This window comes from Canis lupus, chromosome 1 (assembly GCF_011100685.1).
Source record: "Canis lupus familiaris isolate Mischka breed German Shepherd chromosome 1, alternate assembly UU_Cfam_GSD_1.0, whole genome shotgun sequence".
Taxonomy (NCBI): Eukaryota; Metazoa; Chordata; class Mammalia; order Carnivora; family Canidae; genus Canis; species Canis lupus.
The window spans coordinates 27,798,495-27,825,459 of NC_049222.1; the positions used below are offsets into that span (position 1 = coordinate 27,798,495).

Below are 26,965 nucleotides of genomic sequence, written 5' to 3' on the forward strand. Positions count from 1 at the left end.
AATATGTGCTGGTTACGGGTTGTCTATTGTATGCCAGATACTTTATTTCTGCTATCTCATTTAACCCTAAACAGTCTTCTCATTTTTTAGATGAATAAACAGAGAAAAGCTAAGACTCGGAGAAATTAAACGAGGTCTAGACTCTAAAACATCTAGTTAATAATTGACAGAGCTAGTATTTGAATGTTGGTCTGACACAATAGCCAATACACTTTCAAATATGCCATCAAGGGACACCTGGATGGTTCAGCGGTTGAGCATCTGCCTTTGGCTCAGGGTGTGATCCTAGGGTCCCGGGATCAAGTACCACATTGGCTCCCTGTATGAAGCCTGCACCTCCCTCTGCCTCTCTCTCTCTGTGTCTCTCATGAATAAATAAATAAAATCTTCAAAAACAAAAACAAAAACAAATATGCCATCAATCCTGGCATTGTAAGCTCCTTCAGGCCAAGACAATTCCCACGAAAGAGAACTCAGACCTGGGCCATTGGCCATGGTTGCTTAAGGATATAGACTTTTGGTCAGACAATGTTAAAGGTAATTCACTCTGTAAGGCTCGGTGACAGGCAAACTGACAAGCGGGTGGAGGAGTAGGAGACTAAGTAGGCTAGAATTAAATACAACTTGAGTCATTATTGTTACGGCATAACTCTTGGAATCTCTAACCTCCTTAAAATAGTATTCTATCCTCCCTTAGAAAGAAGCTCCACACCTGCATTGCTCTGAGTTCTAGGGCTTTCCCAGGAAGTCCATAGGTAAAAACAGGTCCCTCTCTCATCTGAATCCCACCTTTCTAATGGGAACCTACTCCTGCTCAATAGATTCTGAGGATGTAAAAAGCCCAGCAACAGCAGGACAGTTGACTCAATTTTTCAAACTCTATTTAAAATAACCTTCATCTGTGCCTTAACCTTGACAATGGAGGTAATAAGTAGCTGCAGATCCTCTACAGGAGACAACTACTCTCTACTATCCAAGAAGCCAGGATGAGCTCCCATATCAGAAGGCCGACTTTTCTATAGCATTCCTTAGAGTTTAGAGGACCAATTAATTACCGTCCTCTTTCTACTAGGTTTGTAACAAACTGAGAAACATACACAGGATTCAAATGAAGGAGCTGAAGGTTTGCTTTATTGCTGGTGGAGCTGGGCTGGGAACAATATTTGGATCCTTTGCCAAAGAGGCTTACAGCATCCCCAAGGACACTGACTTTACAGACCAGGCTGTGATAGGCACTGCTATACATTTTCTGCCCTACCAGCAGAAACTTCCCAGGAACTTCGACAGATGGAGGACACTCCCCCCTCTTGGCAGGGCACCTACAAGGGGAGAGGGCAAAAGAGGCGGCCACCTGCAACAAGTGGCCTCTGCCCCCATATCTCGATAGGATGATCATGGGTGATAACTGTCAGATTCTGACTACACCAATTAGATAAATCTCCCTTCCTTCCATGGGTGGAGTAAGTAGTGGAGAAAAAAAGGCCAAAGTTTAGTGCCTTGGTACTCAAAGTATATCTACAGGCTAGCATGATAATCTGAAAGCATCTTGGAAATACCCCCTCCTCCCTAAATTGGAATCTGTGCTTTAACAAAGTCCCTGGGCAATTTGTATGCACATGACAGATTGAGAAGTAGTGCTTAACAGAAGTGCTATCACAGAAGTCCAAGGACAGGGCAAAAGAATTTCTCAGAGAACCTTAAGTGAGTGAGGTGGCCAGGGGGCCAAAGCCATCTTCAATATTTTATAGTGAAGTTTCACTTGATGCAGGTAACATAGAATTTTAGCAAATACTTGGAATTTTAAACTAGAGCTATAGTTTCAATTGTCTCAGACTAAATGAATTAAGTAAATTCTCAGCCTGCTTTTAGTGAGCCTTTGTTGAGGCAGAGACAGAGAAGAAGTCAACAGAATATAATGAATGCATTTTTTTATTTAAAAGTTCTCAGTTTCAAATATTTCAAAAACTGAGACTCACCATCAAATGGAAGCATCTAAATCACAATTCCTGCTTAGTGTCCATCACACGGAGAGCTCTTGTGGCCAATTTCTGGCTTTAATGAATCAATACCATGTGATCTTTATTTTATAGGCAGCTTATAGTTGGAAATTCACGTTGAAAATTCTCTTGATAGTGGGGCACCTGAGTGGCTCAATCAGTTAAGCATCCAACTCTTGATTTCAGCTCAGGTCATAATCTCACGGCTGTGAGATTGAGCCCCACATTGGGCTCATGCAATGGGCATGGAAAATGCTTAAGATTTTCCCTCTCCTTTTCCCTCGGCCCCTCCCCCAAACTTTGCAAAAAAAATTCTCTTGATGGCAAGTTTAGTGCTTATTGACAGATTTTATCATATATAAGTGAACTCCAATTACTTACTGAATTTTTTAACAATCCAAATATTGTGTTTAACTTCCTGTCCCACAGAATGGCCAAAAGTGCAATCAGTTTTGTGACTTTCACACATAAACCATAACCAAAAAGTAATTTTAACCATGTTTATGGGTCTCTCCCTCAGAAGCCAACAGAAAATTATTACCAGCAAGAGGCTCATCACATGTCCATGACCTACTCCATTTGAAACATTTCAGTCTTGAGTTGCCAGGGTTGTTTTTATAGCTGCTTTCAAGGCTAAGCAGAAGACACCTTGCTTTGCCAACATCATACTCTACTGTCTTTCCTACAGTCTATATTTGTTGGGAGCCATTGATACGTCTTCATAACTATCGATGGTGGTCAGTCAGGGTGATAGACAGGAGGATCAAGTCTTCTGGCCTGGTGCTGCCTATTAAAGAGAACGAGATCAGAAAGAGTGTTTAGTTGATAAGAAAGGAAATCTCTAACTCTTGCTTTCCAGAACTGAACTGGTATAAACTGACACGTTCAAAAGAAGCTGTTTGGTTTACTTAACATTCCTCTTGGTTCTCTGTTAAGTGTTCAAAACATTCTGATATTGCTTATGGCCCTTTCCCACGCAGTCTAATGAAAACTAGTCAATAGCAAAGTGCCAAATATCCTATGATATATAACTTTTTTTGGTGATAGTATATATTTACACAAAACTCGTCAGTATATTACCGCAAGGCAGTTTCACAGTAAACTATTTTAGAAGCACACTGGAGAATGCAGATGAATGTGTAATTTTGATATATTAAATGCTTTTTCTTCTTAAAATGAAAAAATGTCAAAGGTCCAGTTTATGTGGGGAGAAGAATCCTTTTCCACATGTGCTAGTCTCTCTGTGGGACTTTTTCTTTGTTCTGAGACAAATTTCACCTTTGAAGCTATATCAGCATAGCACAAAGAAAATTCTGTATTTACTCACCAATTATCTGATTTATTAGATCAATACAGTCTGTTTGGATAACACAGGGCCCAAAGAGCCTTTTGAATGGTGATTTGAATCAGTTACTCAGGAAACTAAAGGAATGCTGTGAACTTCAGTAGGTGGAGTGTGGCACTAAACTATTTGTATTAGTTGTCTGAATTTTTCTGGGAAATGTATTCTTTTCCATTTCATCTCACATTGTATAAAAGAAGTTAGGTCACCTGAGCCACGCTTTTTTAAAGTTTAAAATGGTTGCTTACAATACTGAGATAATTTTATATGGAGAGAAAACTATTTTTAGCAGTAATAACCAAGCAGCTAATGGTCTATCTTCAAATATTTTGAGATAATGCATTTCATTCCCCTTTGAGTAGCTACTTCACTGAAGCTGTTATGTAGTTTACTGCCATTTCTTGTTGGTCTTTGTAAGCAAACATTGTTATTATGCTTTCATTTAACTGTACATTTGATTAAAAAAATACCCTCCAAATAAAAAGCTATTCTTGTAGTCAAGTACATTTATGATATAACAAACTATTATTAGTGATGTCAGAGGAATAATGCAGAATTTATGTTTGATCAGAATTTTATTATAGCTTACTAAGTGGTCTATGTCCATTTTCTTATTTGCTTTCCATAATACTTCTGTGAGATAAGCAAGTCGGGTAATACTATTTCTGCTTTTTTTTTTTTTTTACTGTTTGAGAAACAAGCTCAGAGAGGTAACAGAATCAGCTCAAAGTCGTACAGTTAATGATGAATTTGGACACAAACCCAGGTCTTCTGGCTCCTTGTCCAAGTCTATGGGATTGTGACAAAGGCCCAGGAAGATATTTCTCACACAATGACCTAGAGAAATTAAAACATTCTAGGGAAAACATTCCCTAGTTCTGCTCTGGAAAATTTCTAACCAGATTATCATGGAATCTTCTTTAAGACAAAGTAGATGTGTCAAAAAAAGGAAATTTAGTAAAAACATTCTTATGTAACCTTTTAACATATACACAAGATAAGATTCACTATAACTTAGAAAATAATATATTGGATTTATGCAACCTTTTATATTTCACAAAGTAATTATAGATATGCTACCACATTTAATGTTTATGATAATTCTATTGTTTGATGAGCAGATGGAAAAACTGAGTCTCGGCCTGTTTAAGTTATTTGCCCAAGGTTTCCAGGTGGCAGAAGGAGGGCCAGAACATTGGTACTCTAATTTCAAGGATGATGGTCTTTTCATTGTTCCATAACTTGTTGTCACAATATATAAGGGGAGGCCTAAAGAATTAATTAGGATTATGGTCCAGTTCTGTGATTTTACTTATCTCCTCTACTCAGACCTTTCTTGTGCCACTAGGCAACAATCAAACACCATGTAACAAATTTGATGGCATGAAAAAGTTCAGCAAGGAAAGATAACTCTGTAGGTAGCACTCCAAAGGGAGTGAGTTACTAACCATATTTTTAGTTCTTTGCTCTGAATTGTCATGTCTTTTAGTCAAAGAAGTTCTTCCTTGAATCATAGCATGATAGACATTTTGCTATACTGTTTTTGGAGACTGCCCAAATCTCACACTCAGTTGATAAGAGGGATTCAGAATCCTAGAAATGTCTTAAGAATTAATTTTCTCTGACAATCCCATTAAAAATGCCTGATTTGGGGAACACCTGGGTGGCTCAGTCAGTTAGGTGACCAACTCTTGATTTCATCTCAGGTCATAACCTCAGGGTCATGGGATTGAGCCCCACCTTGGGCTCTATGCTCAGCGGGGAGTCTGCTTGATGATTGTTTCCCTCTGCCCCTCCCCTTGCTCATGCACAGTCTCTCTCTCTTTTTCCTCTATCTCTCAAATAAATAAATCTTTTTAAAAATGGCTGATTTGGGGAAAAAATGATCCTTGAGAAAGATTATCATATCCTATGTTCAAGCTTCATTTCTTCATTTATTTTTCTTTAGTTCTGAAATAAGGTCTGTGACAACTTACAGCTGATAACAGTCTAAAAGCGACTGAAGAAAATAATGAATTCAAAATAACTTGTATAGTCCTCCAAAATAATGCTGACTTAGGCCATAAGGAGAAAAATACTTCTATCTCAAGATAAAGAAGGGGAAGTTTTCAGACATTATCTCATCCATAAATAAGGATTCGAGGCAAACAAGACATAATCAAAGAATGCAAAAAAGAATGTTTCAAATGTCTTTTCCAGCTTGTTTTCCAAGTAGCTTCGGCAGGCAGAAAGAACATCTACTATACAGACGATAAACTTGTTAATCAGGTTCCTGCAATAAAGCTTATCTGTATATTACTCATTCAGAAAGTTCTAATGTAATAGCTCTACATGCCCAGTAATCTTAATTATCAATTTTACTGCTATGTTTTTAACTGTCAGTATACAATGGGGAAAAAAAGATTTTTTGAAAATTGTAACTTTCATGAGTTTTAAGGAATCAGTAAACTTGATGGAAATCTTGAATTTTATTATTAAATTTTCTCAAAGCATTTTTCCCTTTCTTAATGGTACTCATTAGCTTACAGCACTGTTAATATTTGTTTTTGTTTTATTTTTTAAAGATTTGTATTTATTTATTCATGAGAGACACACCGAAAGCAAGAGGCAGAGACACAGGCAAAGGGAGAAGCAGGCTCCATGCAGGGAGCCCGATGAGGGACTCAATCCGGGGACTCCAGGATCACGCCCTGGGCCGAAGGCAGGCACTTAACCACTGAGCCACCCAGGCTGTATTAGGTTCCCTCTCTCTCTCTCTCTCTGTGTGTGTGTGTGTTTCTATGAATAAATAAATAAAATCTTAAAAAAAAAAAAAAAAAACAGGAAGGTACATTGTAATGCCTGGTCCAACTCCATGCCATGAAGAAAATACTTTCATCTGGATAGTGAGCTTGGTTTACCCAAAGTTGAAGTAAAAACCAGCCTTAGCCAATGCTTGATGTTTTGTTGTTGTTGTTGTTTTAAGATTTTATTTATTTATTTATTTATTTATTTATTTATTTATTTATTTGAGAGAAACAGAGCACTAGAAGGGGAAGGGAAAGAGGCAAAGGGACAGACTCCCCACTGAGTGTGGAGACTGACACTGGGCTCTATCCCCAACCCTGACATCATGACCCAAGCCTAAAGCACACACTTAAGCAACTGAGCCATCCAGGTGCCCCAGTGCTTAGTTCTTTTCATCATCGTCTTCTTCCTCATGTTTATTCACTCCCTCATCCTCTTCCTCATCACCTCCAGCAACATCATCATTGCCATTTACTCAAAACATTGCTAACTCCAGGCACTGTGCTGCATCCCTTATACCCAATCTTCATGTCAACCTTTCTAGGGAACTGTTACTTTGAGAAATGAAACAAATGACCTGTGTAGTTAACTAGAAGGACACAGCTAGAATTGGAAAGAAGCCCATCGAAGTGCCCGGCCCTTCCCACTGGTTCTTAGTGGAGCCATGCTGCTCTCCCTCTCAGTTCAGCTGCAGGACAGTCCACATGCAGGGCTTCCATGAGCACCTCAGGCCAGCAAGCCCCACACCCCAGCATTCCTATGACCGTGGCCCTGTGACTTGCTTCTGCGTCTGCTGGGGCAGCATGAGAGCAGTCTGGGAAGAGAGGAGCATGTCCTCAGAGAAGGTCATCTTTAATCCTTCAATGGTTGCTCTGTGCCTCTCTGATGCAAAGACTGATTTTGCTTGAGCTCTTATTTTCCCTCTGACTCTTTCTTCCTCTTACTTTTAAAAAGAAAATTTAATTTTGCAGATCAGATGCTGTAATTTAATAGGAATCTAAGAGGTAACTGCAGATGGTCAGAAGGTGCCAGGAGTGGTTTCTACTGGCTCCTTTCCCTCCAATCCTGTAGCAAACATTGCCACCTGTTATCAGGGAGCAGTTCAATCACAAATTCCATGATTGGAATTAAATTGCTTTAGCTTTACTACAATTACTTCTTTTGTTGGGAAAAGTATATTCAAGTCATATAGTTTATTGGATTTTTACCAATCTCTTCTACACTTAGGTACTTTTGTATAATGTATGCTACATGGGAGGTAAGCATTAGAAGGAAAATGTGCTGGTTTTTTTTAGTCCGGATCTTAACACTGAAATTATTAGCAATTTTTCTTTATGAAAAGTCTGTAACATTCCATTAAATATAATCCAAAAAAAGAAATAATGAAACTCTGTAAGTTTCCTGGTCAAGTCACATATCCATTTTCAGGTATATTGACTAGAATTAGAAATCACATTCTAAATATTTACCATGGGCAAGGTTATTCAATGCTAATGAGTATCTCTATAGCCCAAGAACATACCAACCAGGTTTGTCTGCTGTGAAAAACAACTTCTACATTTAGTATCCTGGCACTTTTTCCAAAAGGAAGATATTTAAACTTTATAAATGTGGGATACCGATTTCAATTCTTACTTCTTCCCATTTTGTTTTTTCTGATTGTTACATGAGAGTTGTACATAGACTACTATATCTCTCAAGAAAGTTGTTCTCAGGGAGGTGATGGGGATATTCAATCTGATGGCTCTTAGACATTTTAATCAAACTGTTTTTGTAATACTATTCTATTGAAATTTTGAAGCCAATGAGCTGTGAACTTTAATTCCCTTAAAGATATGAGCCAAAATAACACACTAGTGATTTCCAAATCAGTGATGGTTTCATTAATATGTAGTAGCATCACTGGGTCATCGATATTTTAAAGAATTCTGGCAATAAATTTCACAGTTTAATCTCTAAACTAAAGAAAAATGGTTACTTTTGTTAGAACTACCAGTCAGATCCGAATGGTAAAATATTAGGAAATTTAAAAAGTAAAGAGTATTTGTTGTAGAAATAACCAAAGAGTAATAATAAAGGTGATAATACTGCTAATAAATATGCAAAAGTGAAGTAAAATGGTCAGTGTTTTATTTTACGAGAAATCTAATTGAAGAATGCAACAAAGTAGGTCTTTTCATTAATAATATTATATTTTCTTTCTCCTAAAATCCATTTATACAAACATTTGTCAAATACTTGCAACATGTCAGATCAGGTGCTGGAAATAAACAGGAAAAAACACAGCATGCATGTCAGAATTTTTCTACAATTATTTTGATTGTACCATACTTCCGTTTGGGGAAAAAGGAGATACTTTTTAAAAAATCAGAACACCTAAAAATAATCTTAATTAGTTATCAAGTAAGTTTCTGGATTATTTCCATTGTTCCATATTATTCAAGATACCTAAAATATAGGATACACTGATGCAAATGAATTGTAGCCATCATCTCTCCTTTGACATACTCACTCTGGATTCCAAACCGTTCCATAAGCTTCGGACTGGTTGAGGCAGGTAACAGTCTTGTACACCAACCTTCCTGGGGTAGGCATCTCAGCACCCTTAAGAAGAAGCGGGGTACTGCCCTCACCAAGATTAACCCAATATGAAGCCTCCCCCCAAATAGGAAAGGTGCTTCATTTTCTAGACAACAAAAAAACACAACAAATGAAAACCTCATCTTCTCACTTTTGGCTACCTGATATTCTCATAAGCTTTTATGTCCAAACCATTCCTTCGAAAATAATAAGTAACTAATAAATATTTCTAATGAATATAATGCAACTCAGCCTCAGTACCTTTGCATGATATAAAATCAGTTGCAAAATCAGTGTACAAAAATCCGTTGCATTTCTATATACTAATATTGAGATATCTGAAAGAGAAATAAAGAAAACAACCCCATTCATAGTAACATCAAATATAACAAAAGACTTAGAAATAAGTTTAATCAAGGAGTTGAAATATCTATATACTGAAAACTATAAGACATTGAGGAAAGAAATGGAAAAAATATATAAATAAATTAAAACATAGCACATGTTCATGGATTTGAAGAATTAATGATGTTAAAATGTCCATACTATCTAAAGCCATCTACAGATTCAATGCAATCCCTACCAAAATTCCAATGGTATTTTTTATAAAAATAGAAAAAAATTCTGAAATTTGTATGGTACCGCAAAAGACTCCAAACAGTCAAAGCAATCCTGAGGAAAAGAACAAAGTTAGATTTAATCACATATTCTAATTTCAGACAATACCACAAAGCTATAATAATCAAAACAGTATGGTATTGGCATAAAAAAACACACATAGACCAAGGAATAGGATTAAAAATCCAGAAATAAACCATGCATATGGTCAACTAATATTGGACAAGTGAGCCAAGAATAGTCAATGTGGAAAAGATGGTCTCTTTAAATAATTGGTGTTCATAAAACTGGATAACCACTTGCAAAAGAATGAAACTGGAGCCCTATCTTATACCACTCACAAAAATTAACTTGAAATGAATTAAAGACTTAAATATGAGTCCTGAAATCCTAAAACTCCTAGAAAAAGACATAAGGAAAACTCTCCTTGACATTGGTCTTGGCAGTGATTTTTTTGATATGACACCAAAATCACAAGCAACAAAAGCAAAATGAAATAATTAAGTGGGACTACATCAAACTAAAAAGCTTCTACACAGTAAAAGAAACAATCAACAATGAAAAGGCAACCTACAGAATGGGAGAAAATATTGTAAATCATAAATCTGATGAGCAGTTTATATCCAAAATATATTTAAAAACTCATAAATTCAAGAGCAAATAAATGAATAGTCTGATTAAAAAATAAGCAAAAGACTGGAATAGATATTTTTCCAAAGAAAATATATAAATGGCCCTCAGCTAAATGCAAAGGTGATCAATATCACTAATCATCAGGAAAATGCAAATTAAAATCACAATGAAATATCACCTGACACCAGTTAGGATAGCTATTCTCTCTCTCTCTCTCTCTCTCCCTCTCTCTTTCTCTCTAAGATTTTATTTATTTATTCATGAGAGACACAGAGAGAGGCAGAGACATAGGCAGAGGGAGAAGCAGGCCCCATGCAGGGTGCCCGATGTGGGACTCGATTCCGGGACTCCAGGAACATGCCCTGGTCCGAAGGCAGGCGCTAAACCGCTGAGCCACTCAGGTGTTACAGGATAGCTATTCTCAAAAAAAGATGAGACAAGTGCTGGTGAAAATGTGGAGAAAAGGGAAACTTTGTGCACTCTTGGTGAATATAAATTGGTGCAGCACCAATGTGTGTGACATTTTCTTTATCCATTCATCTGTTGAAAGACATTTAGATTGTTTCCATGCCTTGGTTATTGTAAATAATGTTTTAATAAACATGTAAGTGCAGATATCTTTTCAAAATGATGATTTCATTTCTTTTGGCTATATACCCAAAAGTGAGATTATAGGATAATATGATAGTTCTATGTTTAATCTTTTTTTAAGATCTTATTTTTTTATTCATGAGAGACACAGAGAGAGAGGCAGAGACATAGGCAGAAGGAGAAGCAGGATTCCTGCAAGGAGCCTGATATGGAACTTGATGCTGGACCCTGGGATCACGCCCTGAGCTGAGGCAGGCACTCAACCGCTAAGCCACCCAGGCATCCCATCTATGTTTAATTTTTTGAGGGACCTCCATACTGTCTTCCACAGAGACACACATACACACATGGACACACACACACTGGAATATTATCCAGCCATTAAAAAGAAACTCTGCTATTTGGATAACATGGGTGAACTTTGAGAACATTATGCTAAGTGAAAGAAGTCAAAGACAAATACTGTATGCTGCCACTTATATATGGAATCTACAAAACTGAATTCATAGAAACAGGGAGTAGATTGATGGTTGCCAGGGGTGGGCGTCAGCGAGAAATGAATGAAAGCGGTCAAAGGGTACCAACTTTCAGTTGTAGGACAAGTAAGTTCTGGGGATCTAATCTACAGCATGGTGACTATACTTCATAAGAGGTTAAATCTTTAAAGCTCTCACCACACATACAAAAAGGTAACTATGCAAGATGATGGATGAGTTAACTTTATTGTGTAGCTATATATATATATATACATATATATATATATAGCTATATATATGTATATATAGAGAGAATGTATATATACTATATATGTACTATATATATACATATATATAGCAAAATAATATAGCAAATATATATATAGCAAAATATATATATCAAATATATATATATCAAATATATATATTAAATCATCCCATTGTACACCTTAAACTTACATAATATTGTATGTCAATTATAACTCAATAAAACTGGAGAAAAACAAAAAAAGAAGAGCCCAGGTAATAGAATAAGCTTTCAATTCAGTGGAAACACTATTGTGTTTCCTGATGGACACGTGTGTCTCTTGGGATCTGAAATCTCTAAATCAGTTGAGCCCAGAGTTACAGAGATTAAATGAAAGATTTTTGTAGGAGGTATGTCATTAAGACTTTTATGTAAGGAACCGCTTCAACTTACATCCCTGGTACACACACCTGTGCCTTCTGTTTCTAGAAGAATAGCACCATGTACTATTTGTTGACTCATAGTATATGCTGCATCAAGCAGGACAAACACTAACTAGGCAAGACAATATCTTCCATCTAGTGTTTTAGGTTTTCAGCAAGCTTTTTGATTGCTCTCTGAGGCCAAGTACCTTCGAGAGAAGGATTCATAAGAACTATGAACCTGAAGCAGACTTAAATATTTTTCTATGTAGTGAGTTCCTGGATCAGAAGCAAAGAATATAGGACACCAAGAATATATAGAAAGCATTTGGTAAATACGTGGTAGAACTCTAAAAGGCCAAGAAGGCAAATCTAAATCCAGAATAATTACCTATAGAAGTGAGGATAAGGGATCCCTGGGTGGCGCAGCGGTTTAGCGCCTGTCTTTGGCCCAGGGCGCGATCCTGGAGACCCGGGATCGAATCCCACGTCGGGCTCCTGGTGCATGGAGCCTGCTTCTCCCTCTGCCTGTGTCTCTGCCTCTCTCTCTCTCTGTGTGACTATCATAAATAAATTAAAAAAAAAAAAGAAGTGAGGATAAATTGAAGGAGGCTTCATTATGGCTGGTTAAGGAATGGAAAGAAAACAAAAAATTGATGGGCTAAGGGACACACAAAGCTGCCAAGCTGACCCTACTGCAAGGAAGTAAGCTTATCATTCATATCCTCGTTCAAGAAATTTGGCAACCTATGGATGCCAGTACTATTTCCCAAGGGGCCCTAGGCCTGGCAGTTGGGCTGCAAGAAGAGAGTCTCTTGCCAAAAGCACATTCAGAAATCAAGCAGGAAGAAACATAGGAATCCCAGGGACTGTCCCATTTGTGAAGAACCCCAGAAGATAGCTGAGTATTTAGGGAACAGGGTCATACCCTCAGAAAAAAAGGCTAGACCCTAACAAGAGCTCAGGAGCTCAGAGCCAGAATTAACTATGTACTCTGAAGAAATTTACCCCAATCTATTCAGTAAGTGACCTCTAGTGACAAGACTTTTCCAGACCACACCTGTTGGTGAGGCCAGGGCTACCAAGGCAGAGCAGAGCTTGATAAAGAAAGGACTAACACCATTTTATTTATGGTTCATTTGAGCTTATTAAATACTCCCCCATTGTGTCTTCCATTTCTTCTTACTCTGCTCCACAGCATTTTCTGTAAGAGTACCCCACCACCCTGTGCTCAGGAATGGTTAAGACCCTTGATATTAGCTTTCCAGCCTTGGTCATCTTTGCATGCTCAGAAGAGCTTAACAATGTATCTTGTCCATAAACTCATTCAACTATTTATTGAACTGCATTCTTTTTATGGTAGTAAGACAAAGTAACAAGGATTTACTTTCTAGAGCCACATGCAATTGCTTTGATATAAAGAACCATTGTAGAGGTTGACCATTTGACATAAATAAAACCGTTTGGACTCACTTGGAGAGCACTTTATACATGGAGCCCTGTTGCAATTGCTAAAGCAGCTGTATTCTTTCTGGAGAATAGCAAAGATTCTTTGAAGCATTCAAAAACATATAGTCACTGTGCATGTTAGTGCTGCCCTTGAAATAACAAAAGGCCTTTTGATAAGAGTTCTAAGCTACAAGTGTTTCTATGGATGCCTGAGGACAATGGGCATAGATTCAGACATTTACCATTTACCGTTGACTCATCTTTTTTGTAATTCTTCCCAGTGAACAAAAAAGAATGAAAGTAGACATGAAGTGAACATATACTGAGTCATGTGGGGGACCTTTTTGCCTAGTTTTCAAAGAAATGATTTAATGCACTGAGTTCAAATAATACAAGGAATTGTGAGAGTTAAATGGATTTAGAAAGTACCCATGGATATATTCAGACCAAATTTGAGTCATGGAATTCAACAAAACTTCTGTTTTCAGTCAAAGAGAATCAAATTATAGCTTTGTAAATTACTAAGGGCCTTTCAAATTAAATTACCTATAAAAAAATAAAGAGTATTTGAATAAATGCCAAAGTAAAATCTTACAAAAAAAAAAAAAAAACAGCATTTTGATAGCATACAAACAAAGCAACAGTTTCTGAGTCTCTGCAAATCACTTGTTAATCAAACCCCTTACTATGGCCTTAAGACTGCAGGATCTGGGCTTTGACTAACAGATCAGCTTCACCCACCACTTTGCTTCTGCCACACAGGCCATCTTCGGTTCCTCAATTTTGCTACCTTTTTTTTACACTTTGAACCTTTGTACACTATGTTTCTTTGCCCTAGAAAATTCTTTCTCCCCACCCCCTCCATACATAACTGGCTCCTTTTATTCCTTTAGTCTTCAGCCTAAACACAACTTCCCAGGGGAGATCTTCCAAAAATTTTGATTCAAAGCCATCTCAACACCAACAGGCTTTTTATGGAAATTGAAAAGCTTATTGGTAAGATGTATATGGAGATGCAAAGGTCCAACAATGCCCAAGAATTTTAAAGATGTACAAAGCACTAATGATTAAAAGAGAGAGAGGGAGGTAGATTAAAATCTAGTAAAATAAAAATTTCCCTTCATTTAATGATACCATTAAGACTGAAAAAACTGGGATCCCTGGGTGGCGCAGTGGTTTGGCGCCTGCCTTTGGCCCAGGGCGCGATCCTGGAGACCCAGGATCGAATCCCACATCGGGCTCCCGGTGCATGGAGCCTGCTTCTCCCTCTGCCTGTGTCTCTGCCTCTCTCTCTCTCTCTCTCTCTCTCTGTGTGTGTGACTATCATAAATAAATTAAAAAAAAAAAAAAGACTGAAAAAACAAGTCACAAATATGTATGTGTGTTTGTATAGTCTTGCTTCCAGAACATATAAAGAATTCCTACAAATCATAAGAAGAAAAATCTGGGGGAAAAAAATGGGCAAAAATCTTGAACAAGCACTCCACAGGACAAAATAGGCAAATGACCTAGTAACACATTAAAAGATGCTTAACCCCATTTGTCATCAGGGAAATACAAACTAAAATCATGATAAAAGAAATATGCAAATCCTTGAACATAGCTAAAATTTAAAACTCTGACAATATCAAATGTTAGTAAGAATGTGAAAACAATTAGAATTCTCATTAATTGTTGGTAGGAATATAAACTGGTACAAATCACTTTGAAAACTAAATTTGACACATCTACTAAAGCTGAATATATACATATACTATGATCCAGTAATTTCTCTTCTGGGTATATAAACAATAGAAATGTGTACATATGCTTCTTATACAGCATGTAAAAATGTACATAGCAACACTTTTCGTAGTAGCCCCAAATTGGAAACAACCCAAGCATCCATCAACAACAGAATGTTAAATAAAATGTGGCATATGCATACAATGGAATCCCAAAGAGTAATGAAAATGAACAAATTGCACTCAACAACACAGAGAAATGTCACAAACAGTGCCGAGTGAAATAAGCCAGACACAAAAGAGTACATACTATATGATTTAATCTACATAAATTGAAAAACAAGCAAAGGAATCTCTGGTGATGGTGATTATAGTAGGAGAGGAGGGGAAAAAGCAGGCTTCCTGGGGGCTTATGCAGTAAGTGGAGTGCTTGCCCACATTTAGGACTTTCTGTAAGGCAGCATTATAGAATCATTTGAAGAATTATTTCTCCCATATTTATATTTCTTTCTTCTCCCTTTCCATGTGGTTATTAAACAGATTATTTACAGTTCAGAGCTTCCAAAGCAATGCCAAGGACAAACTCTGGAAACATGCTGAGTTCAGGACATGGGTGAATATATTTCCCAGTAAAAGTTAAACTTTCCTTTAAAGAATATGATCCTATATTTAAAATAAAACAAAAAATGAGCACACACATAAACAATCATACACACAAAAACATATGTAGAAATCACTAAACAGATAAGACAAACTTGCCATTAATTTACAACTTATAAAAACAAAAATAACTTAAAGCAGCCTACTAGTGGACATCTGTTGTATTTTGTCTGTCTAACTTCCTTCTCTCTTTTCTCTAATAAAAGTATACATTTTCCCTAAAAGGAATATGATTTATATGGTTTTAATGAGGCTGATCATACCCACTCCTCTTCTCTAATAGGAGAGGCCAGTGTGATCCTTCCCACTTCCAATATGATTGATTCGGGAATAAACCTATGACCCAAGCAGGATCAACCAGCAGGGACCTTCGCCAAGATTTCCTACATAGAAGTACAATAAGAAAGGGTCTCCTGCTCTCTAGAGTGGCAAGTTATAAGAAAAATGAAATCTGGAGTGGCCTATTGCCATCTTTCCTAACCATAAAAAGAAGCCATTTTACTTATTTATTTTTAAAGATTTTCTTTATTCATTTCAGAGACAGCATGAACAGGAGTGGTGGGGGTATGATGGGAGAGGTAGAGGGAGAAGTAGACGCTCTGTTGAGCAGGCAGCCTGACTCAGGCTCTATCCCAGGGCCCTGAGATCATGACCTGAGCCAAAGGCAGATGCTAACCGTCTAAGCCACCCAGGTACCCCAGAAGCCATTTTATTTAGGTAATAAATACAAAGAAAGCCAATATGTAAAAAAGAAATCAAGAGAAGTAAGATGGAGACAGAGCTCTGAGAACGAACTTAGAACCCTGGATTCCTTTCTTTTTCTGCTTTCTTTTTCTGCTTTCTAATGTTTATGTTGGGTTTGTTATTTGAAGCTAAAAGTCTCTATTATAGACCAGAAAACAAAAATACCAAAAATCATTCTGGGAAAATCAGAGATACCTGCCTGTGTATAGTTAGGTCTTAGACAGTTTTTAAAGATTTTCCAGATAGTTTTAGCACACTTACTATTTTCACAATTTTTTTACATTGAGTTATTTAGATGATGTCTACAAAGACTTTCACACTCAATTCTTTTAGGTAAACTCTAAATTATTTATTTAAAATATACACAAGCCTTTTGTATACCTACTAGAGTCCTTTCAAACATTTTTACTGATGGATAGTATCTTCATCAATAGAAATTTGTGGAAAGAAGGACAAAATTCAAACCAACCATTTTCCACAGTTTTTATTAACTTTTTAATATCAAGAAAGATATTATGAGGTGAAATGAGTTTTCTGTATGATTTAGGGATTTTGCGTACCCATTATACTAGATGTGGTAAATTTTTTACAGAACTTCATTTTGGGTACTTATCTTAGATTTCCAAATCAATGCAGTTGCCTCTGCATCACTAATACTTGGAATGCTCAGGTACTTTAAAACATCTTATATGTTACGGGTTGTCCTAAGAAAATTCTATGTATTTTTGGTCATTTAAGAGATCCCGTTAAAATTATCAGCATATGACTTTGGCTGCTTTGATATACAAGGTAGATTTCTGTCATCCAATAACCTACCATTTGATTTGTGAAGGAATATCTTCTCAATCAACATATTGTGAATAATTATCAAGGTAAAAAAATAGTAACTGTTCCAAAGATCAGAGCTATGGACAGCACCATATCAGCAGCAAGCATACCTGGCTTGAAGTGTATGTCTAACCTCTACTAGAAAGAAGGGGAGGCAAGAGAGTGGTGGTGAGATGTTAAATTTAGAACTCAGGAAACATGGAATGCATTTGTGTGTATCTAAAAAAGAAGAGAAAATAGTAACTCAAGAAATAACCTTAAGAAATTCGAACTAGGGGCACCTGGGTGGTTCAGTGATTGAGCATCTGCCTTTGGCTCAGGTGGTGATTCCTGGGTCCTGGGATTGAGTCCCACATCGGGCTCCCTGCATGGCACCGGCTTCTCCTTCTGCCTGTGTCTCTGCCTTTCTCTCTCCCTGTCCTTCATGAATAATAAATAAAATCTTTTTAAAAAAAAAGAAATTTGAACTTAAAAATATTTGCATTCTTCACGCTCACAGTTTTTGGGAATTCTTACCACTGGTTGGGACTAAAAAAACAGGAACAAATGAACAGCCATCTGAAGTCATCCCAATTATTGAGAAGCAAATCAAAATAAATAACCTGGGGATGGTTGCTCATGCCCATCAATCATGTTTGTCAAGAAACAAATATATTTCATATTAATCTAGTCAAGACAAATAACCTACTTTACGTTACTGCCATATGCTTGGAAACTACAGCATCTCTCCCTGCCAAAGTCCTGTTGGGTATATACAAGTGTATATGTGTGTAACATTTCATTATTAATCATTTCTATTTTCTTTTTTTTTTTTTATCCACTGTAAAGAACAGTTTTCAAAAGTTCAGAAGAAAATACAATACTTCCAGGAGCCACAGCAATCCATCTTCAAACAATATAAATCGAATAACACATGAGTCATACACCAAGTGAGTCAGTCAAATCCCAGGCGAGGCTAAGCTGGTGATTCATCATTAAACTGAATTCATATTCATGTTTTTCTCATCACTTGAAGGCAAACACAAGAGATTAAATTATTTCTTAAATGCATCTTCTTGAGAAACACATTGAAGTCACAAACGAAAATGATATTGTTGGTGCCAAGTTTGCCTGAAGTAAATCAAATACCTCTGCACTGTGTGTGTTCCAGGAGCCACACTGAGGGACACCAACCACACAGGGAAACACAGGACAGAAACCTCAGATGCCAAGTCTTGGCCTCTTAACACATCAGGAGCTTCCCAGGGTGTTCAAAGTAAGGAGGAAACACTGAGTTCCTGTTACCTTCTTGTTCAGTATGGGCAAATGACTACCTCTCCCTGAAACCCATCTGATTCACAATGGTGCAAATTAGCCTCCATGTCCCATCAGGGTAGGGTGAAGATTGAGCATCTTGTTTGCTCTCTGTTCCTTCAAAAGGAAAAGAGAAGAGAGAAATGTCTCTATGCTGGCCCTGTCCCAATGCCTATAATTCCCACTTATTGCTGTTTTTTAATTACAGCATTCATTCTCAATGCTGCTTATCATTACCTGGGGCGCCTGCCTGGCTCAGTCAGAAGAGCATATGACTCTTGATCTTGGGGTCCTGGGCTCGAGCCCCCCTTGTTGGGTGCAGATTATTAAATATATAAATATACAAACATAAAAGGTAGCTGTTTAAATATATAAATAACAAATAAATAAATAAAATATCATTCCCAGAGTCATATCCTAAAACAACTAAATTCCAGCTTGGGGAGGTGGGGTATAGGCACCCATGTGATTTTTTTAAAAGTTACCCAGGCAATTCTGACGTGTAGCCAGGGTTGGGAGCCATGAGAATAGTTGGTCTTATGGTATGGATTCCATACCAGAGGCTTTGGTATCACCTGGGAACTTGTTAGAAATGAAATTCTTAGGCCCAACCTCAGACAGACTGAGTCAGATACATTGGGGGCAGGATTCAGCAATCTGATTGGCACTTTAACAAGCCCTCTAGGGGATGCTGATGTAAGCTAAGCTTCTAGAACGCTGCAATGGAATAAGGTACTAAAGATCCCAGTTAAAACTCAACGATATCTAGAAATGGCAACATGTTAAAGTACTGGACTGACAGTAGCACTTTAGATGGAATTAGCTTACCATTTTAATATAGCACTTATTTAACCTGTTCCTGAAAGAATGTGACAGAAGATACATAAGCTGAGACGAAAAAAGAAAGTAGAATGGGGGAATCTAACCAGTACTGTCCGATACAAATACAATATGAGCCACAGATGCAGACCACTATGTAAAGTTATCCAGCTTCTACATTAAAAAAGAAAAGGAAATAGGTAAAATTACATTAGATAATATATTTATTTACCTCAACATCTCCAAAATGTTGTCATGTCAATGTTAATCAGTATAAAAGTTACTGATGTTTTACATTCGGTTTTCATACTAAGTCTTCAAAACCTGGTATGTTTTTTACACTTAAAGCACATCTCAATTTGGACTAAATACATTTCAAGTGCTCAGTAACCTGCATGTGGTCAGTGACTATCATATTAGATAGGAACCTCTAGATCAGTGCTTCTCAAACATTTATATGCAGGTGAATTACCTAGAAATCTGATTTAGATCTAGGATGGGGCTGGAGATACTATTCTCTTTTAAATTCCCAGGCCTCCAACTGCATAATTGGCTGGGCCAAATGAAAACTGCAAATGCTTAACACCTTGCTATTATCAAAAAAACAAGAAATAACAAGCATGTAAAGGAAAAGGAGCCCATTATGCTCTGTTGGTAGGAATGTAAATTAGTACAGCCCCTATGGAAACAGTATGAAGTTCCTCCCAAAATTAAATGTAAAAATACCATACAATCTAGCAATTCCATTTCTAGGTATTTATCCAAAGAAAATGAAAACTCTAACTCAAAAAAATATACACCCCTATGTTCAACACAGCATTATTTACAATAGCCAAGATATGGAAGCAGCCTAAGCATCAGATGATAAATGAATGGTTAAAGTTGTAGTAAACCCAGTGGAGTATATAGGCAATGGAGTATTACTTGGCCATAAAAAGAAATAAATCTTGTCATTTGCAACAATATGGATGGACCTAGAGGATGTTATGCTATGAAATAAGTCATACAGAGAAAGGCAAATACCATATGATTTCATTTATATGAAATCTAAAGAACAAAGGAAAACACCAAAACAAAACAGTAACAGACTGAGAGATACAGAAAACAAACTGGTCCCCAGAGGAGACGGGTGTGAATGTCTGGACATAACAAGTAAATAGGATAAAGATGTTCAATCTTCCAGTCATAAAATAAATAAGACACAAGGATGCAATGTACAGAATAGAGAATACAGTCAATAATAGTATAATAACTTTGTATGTTGACTGATGGTAACTAGACTTATCGTGATGACCATTTCATTATATATAAATATCAAATCACTTGTACACTTGAAACTAATACAATATTGTATGTCAATTACTCTTCAACGTAAAAAAAAAGGAAAAAAGAAAATGCAGGTCTTCTTGTTTAAAAAGCAAAAAAAAAAAAATGCCTTAGAGAATACTAATATGTAGAATTTTCTCCTTTCTTCTGTGGTCCCCCTTAAACCTGCCATAGTATTTTTTATTTGCTATTTAAGTCCCATTCCCTGGGGCATAGATGGGATGAGGTGGCAGGAGAGACACTCAGGGATTGAGTGCAGACCCCCACAGGAGAGTAGGTGATGCTGCTCTCAAATCTGTCATGTGCAAATGTGCCACTTCATCCAGTACACTTCTCATTATTGCTGTTGTTCTTTTTGTTTGAAAACCTGGAACTCTATTTACAGAAGGTGTGAAACTATGAAAATAACTCTGATCTTCCCTTCATACAAAATACAGGTTTTGAGTTAGGTTGACTATAGAAATAGGAAAACAAGATAATCCTAAAGTTTCCAACATTTTATACCACAAGAGTAGGATTTTTTTTTTCTGCTTCCATAAAAGAGATAAATTGCCTCTTTCAAACCTCAGTCCCTTTATTTCCAAAAGAAGAAGGCAGGACTGTGAGAACCCTGGCAGTTTGGCTCAGAGACAAATGAGCTGCTCTCTTAAATAGTGGGAGTTGTCAAGAGAATCACAACAGGGAACTCTGACTTTTTCTTCCTCAACTCCTTCTCCTGACATGATGATCCAAAAACACAGAGGACCTGACCGTATGTCAGAAATGGTATAGGAAAATGACCTGTGGGAATGATCAGAAACTACTGTTCTAGCTTTATTTATTTATTTATTTATTTATTTATTTATTTATTTATTTATTCTAGCTTTTTTTATTAACTGGTTGACAATCTTCTTTAAATCACAAAGCTTCTGAGATGACCTAAAAGTAATATATGCCAAATAAGAATAAAATTAAACACCAAGAAAGGTATACATTGTATTATATTGTTAGAATCAGAGGGAAAAAACAGGACTCAAATTCATAAGCCAAAAGGTCCAACAGAGTAGCAATAATTGGTTCTGAAGTGTTTCTGAGCTTTTTGCCCTCAAAGTAAAAATGGAAATATTGTCATGTACATGTTTTCATGTACATGTTTTCTCCATGAGGAGAAAAATACCAGTTTCCTAGAAAGAGCAAAACATATTCAGTACTTAAGTCTAAAGGAAATTACTCACCTGGATGTGAGGAATTATGACAGACAATATCCTCCCTAATATTAGTCAGGTTTGGGGGAAGATGCCAAGACAATCTGCTTTGGCTGCTCCTCATGGCTTCTTTCAGTAAAAGGCAAAAGGACAACTGAAAATATAAAACAGAAATAATACATCTATATTCTCTGCCAATTCACATCTCTGATTCCATTCCCTATTTGGTGATTACTATATAGAACTACAGTATATAGTATGTGTTTTCCCACAACAGGGCTTGATAATCGGTAGGGACAGTGAACAGGCAGACACAGACACCAGATTGTGTGGGTCGTGCTAGTAAGCATCGTACAATCTCTCTCTCTCTCTTTTTTTTAAAGATTTTGTTCATTTATTCATGAAAGACACACAGAGAGAGAGGCAGAGACCCAGGCAGAGGGAGAAGCAGGCTCCCTGCAGGGAGCCCAATGTGGGACTCAATCCCAGGTCTTCAGGATCAGGCCCTCGGCCGAAGGTGGAGCTAAACCGCTGGGCCACCCAGGAATCCCTGTACAATCTCTTTGAGGAGACAAGGTCTACTGTTGATTGGTTATCTGACACTATGTCAAGCTGCAACAAAAACAGAATAAATAGACATGGCCCATAATTAAGGGAACAGGATCCCATACGAAGATCAAATCCTTAACACATGTTATTGCTCTTCATGAGATTGGCAACCATCTTCACCTTCCATCTTTTGGAAAGAAAATATTCCTTTTTTTATACATAGAGTAGAAGTTGGGTAATGCAAAGGATGCTAGACATTGCCAAACCTGCACCAGTGACTACAGTTGGACTGGTGGTCTCCTGGAACCAGGTATAGACCCTCTGGATTCATGTAAATGATTCAGCCTATAAATAAAATGTCAGCCTGGCCAGCATGAAGATGCTGATGCTAAAGAAATTATTAAGCAGAACCCAAGACATGACCAAAGAGCTCATTTTAACAAATGTAGCTATAACTTAAGCTCTTATTTCAGCACTAAATCAATGCCTCTTACAGACATAGTGTCATTAAGAACTGTAGAGAAATATCAGTAAATATCTACCACTAAAATGAATTACAAAGTCCTTTATTGCATTGTTAGTTTGTAGACCTTAAAATCAAGTTATATCGATGAGTGTGTGAAATAACACAGGAGTAGTGAACAGTAAAAAGATGGCGGGGGTGGGCTCAGATACCAGGAGAAAGGGAAAGTGAAGTTTTTGCAGCCTGAAGAGAAAAACTGACACTGGAAATATAAACACAATGAACTTAAAGTTCTAAAATCCTATGAGAATATGATCATAAAGGAAGTAATAGATTTTAGTCTTCAAATCAACTTTCTCATGTCTGTTTTAGGTATGAAAAATTCTGCATGACCACTTCAGTTTGTAAAGTTTATGTATAAACTCTGGAATTTAAACAAAATACCATCACTTTCATGTACTAAGAGTTTATCATTTTGCCATAAAATTGGAACTCTAATTTCCTGAGAACTTATGGAAGACATTTTTAAATCCCACAGAAAGGTTAAAACATGTGTTTATAGCCACTCTTCTTTTAATTAGATTTTTTAAATCATTTTTTATTTGGGCTATTCCAGTAGTTATTATTTTAATTAAATTTTTTACTGCTAGTACTCATTTTAATGCACTGAATGTAATTCCTAATGAAAGGAAGGCAGTTTAATATCATCTGAAACTCGGTGGAGCCTTTGTAAAGCTAATTCTTCTCCAAGGATGGATCTTAAAAATGCCTCGACCTCATAGACTTGGATCCAAAGTTAGGTCAGTTTCACTTGGATGCTCAGTGACCCACAAAGAGGATTACCACCAGCTTTATGGGGCAAAGCAATATTGCCTGAGTCTAATAAATTCTTACTGTCCACCCAAATCTTCAGTAGTTTAGAGGAGTTCACCCTCACTCTCCTCTTTCCAACTTCATAGCAGAAAGAATAACCTTCAGATGTAGGTTTCCACAGAGCCCAGCCTGTTCCATCCAGGGCCTGGCATTGCTATGAAGTCAGCTCTGTTTCTCTGCTCTCCAGGGAAATATGTGAGTACATGACACTCTCCCTCTATTGTACCTATTACAGTTTGTAATCATACACTGGTGTGATTATTTAACAATATCTGTTTCTTCCAACCTGACCTATGTGCCCAAAGGGGGAGCAGAGTGTTTCATTTGCACTCTGTTGTGCCCTGTGCTGGTCACGCACTTACCAAGCACACAATGAATGTTTGTTGACTGAAAAACGAAAATTTAAACTGGGAACATTACAGCAAGCATCATGATGTCTATCTCACCCCCAATCCAAATGGTGAAAACTAAGAGGAGTTGATCCTGATTCTCACTTACAGGTTGCTTAAATTTTTAAAAATATGTCCTAGATAACAGTTTAGGTAAAAGCATTTAGTTAGAAAAGGATGCTCTGATTTAGTAAGCTCTATGTGGTAAACAGTGAACAGGAGCAAGCCACTGCATAATGCTAGGAAGTGCATTAGCTAAGGAATAAAAACAAAGAAGTAGAACATAGAGGTCTGACCCAGAATTGCCCAGGGACTTTCCAGGGCAAGAGGCCTCACAACCAAATTCTATCCCATATTGGGAGAATTGCTTTTTCACTCTGGGATTGTGTCCATCCTGGAGAATGCCAGAGGCGTAGACTCTCTGATCTTTCCTTCACCTCCTTAATCTTGTCTCTCATTTTCTACCTCCTCATACCCAAAACTAGGGGGGTAGAGGGGGAGCTAAGGAACAACAGGGGAGACCCCTTTAATGAAGAGATTGTATTTTCCTGTTTCCTTTCTTAATTTCTTGACAGAGGACCTTGACATTTTCCCTGTTAGGATTTTTTTTTTTCCAGTATACATAAAGGAGAATCCACCCTCAGTCTTCAGTCATTTAAGTGATATGTGTTTTGTTTTTGTTTTTTAATGATTAGGTTTCAAAGCTTTAGAATATCTTACTCCATACAGAAGAACAAAACTTCCAGCCAGGGAGTCAGCCAGTAAATTTCATTTAAGCTTTCCTAAAGGAAAAAGGCAGTTTGCAGGAGGAACTGCAGAATAAGATCACTCCTTTCTGAAGGGCAGCCAAGTCCTCAGGGGCCTCTGAACACCCTGGGTCCCCGCGTCCTCACCCACACACCCATGAGCCAAGGCGCACTTGGCACATAGCAGGTCAAACGTGGGGGCCCCGAGGAGGATTAGGGGGAGGCTGCTGTGGATTCTGATGAAAGGGAGGGTGAGGAAGAAGGAGAGAATACTCACGTGAAACTCCCAAAGGTGCTGCTTTTACAGGGAAGCTTATTGTGTTTTCAGCGTGAAGCTGTGCTCTCATCGCCGCGCTTGCGTGCGAGGGTGTGGGGCACGCTCGTTTACAGCTGCTGACCCACGCTTCAAAACCCAACGCTTTGTTGCTGATTCAAACTGTCCATTTCTCCGATGGGTTTGAACACTCTATTCCCCGTCTTAAATGAAGCCTCGGGGCGCCTGGGCAGGGGCTCCTGTGCCCACCACACAGCACGTCCTGCCTCCTGAGCCCTGCACTTTTCATAGCAACAATTCCAGATTCCCCGTTCTCCCCCACCCACTCCCTCTGTCCCCAGATCTGAGATACCCAGTGAGCTGATTTACAGATGTGACAAGCTGGGAAGAGACATAGGAGCCGTCACTGGGAGTTGATATTGGAAACCAGATTCAATGCCTTTAGCCCAGAGAAACCACCCTCTAAAGGTGACAATTTCAAGGGTATCGGGTAGGAAGGTGCCCTGAGTCAGAGAAGGTGAGAGGATATTAAGGGCTAACTAACGATGGTGACTATAGGGTTGAGCGGTGGGGGTGGGGGTGGGGGTGGCCATGATCCTTGGAACACACAAATACACCCAGAAGAAGATCAGTCTGGTTGGTAGTACAGATGACATTGGTGGAACAAACACATACACACAAATAGAAATAAGCATTTGGTAAATATGACCAAAGCAAGCAAATGAGAGCTGTTTGGGCTGGTAGTGTTCCCTACACTTTATGTCAAGGGTTGAAAAGGTGCAGTCGCCCCCACCTGAATACACCTTTGTTCATACTCCAACAGCAGAGAGCTCACTACTCAACCTGTCAACCACAGCTCCCTTGAGAGAAATCCTGGTCACTCAAATTCCTCCTCCACATATGCTTTTTCTTAAGACCTGGATCTTAATGCAGGTGGTTTGAACTCTGTTTATTAACTTAAGCTACAGAGAAACTCCTTAATTTTCCATCCTCTAAGGGCATACTGACTAATTTTCCTTTTCCCTTTTTCCCTTCCTCAGTGAATTTTCCCAGTAATCCTTGGGGCGAGGCAGGGATTACTTTAATAGCCTGAGAATTACTTGAATTTTCTTCTCTCAGTAATCTTTAGCCATGAAGTTAATCATTACTCTTAAAGGAGGTCACTATAACTTAGAATTGGCAATAGAACTGAACTTTTTCTCAAAAGAACCTAAAGCCTTCAAAACCCGGCCAAGTTTTGCAGCCATCCAAAAACCTTTCCCTTAAGTCAGCAGTGGGAGGCAGGTGACAGGAATGGGCAGGCCCAGCTGAGATCACAGCTAGCTAGTTATAGGCCAAGCAATATGGAGCAAAACCAGCACCATGGTTATTCCAAGACAGGCCTCATTTGGTCTTATTCCATCTTTGCCACAACACCTCTATGTTACTCTTCCTCTTCTTTGGCCTTTTTATACAGAGGAACATATCAGTGATGAACTATCACATATCACCTTATTTTCTATGTATTTTAGTTTGCCAAACACATATGCTGGGTCAGATGTCCTTGTGTCTGACCTCTTCCCCTGTCTCTGGTTCAGTATTCTCCCCAGGTCCCCAAAATCTAACCCAGCCTCTCCCTCTGGTGCCCCCCACCTCCATTTCCTCTTCTCCCCACCACTGAGACTCACTTATGTGGCATAGTGCCACCTAACCACCACCGATCCGGGGTCTCACCCCCTAACCACTCATTCCTAAGAGGATCAGTTTTTAATAAAGCTTCAGGGAGTCTCTAAAACAAGACTGTCTGATGCAAACAGGAAGCAGTTTTATGCATAAATGGCCTATGGAAACAGAGAAATCAAAAAGTTCTAGCTTTAGGCATCAGTGTGGGCAGAAGAGAAATCCATCCCTGTGAGCAAATGGCCACTGGAGTATGAATCCTCCACCTATAGTTGGGCTGTGCTCCAGAAGG

General features: G+C 38.0%; 1 long non-coding RNA gene across 1 annotated transcript; it reads right to left on the bottom strand.

The window, feature by feature from the left end:
• Positions 1 to 1,168: 1,168 nt before the first annotated feature.
• On the bottom strand, positions 1,169 to 26,070 carry LOC106559542. The gene is made up of 4 exons (XR_005353526.1): positions 25,018 to 26,070; positions 21,751 to 21,874; positions 8,639 to 8,730; positions 1,169 to 2,784 (listed from the first exon to the last, which is right to left on the bottom strand). It is a non-coding gene; the product is annotated as an uncharacterized LOC106559542 (long non-coding RNA).
• Between the last annotated feature and the right edge of the window lie 895 nt (positions 26,071 to 26,965).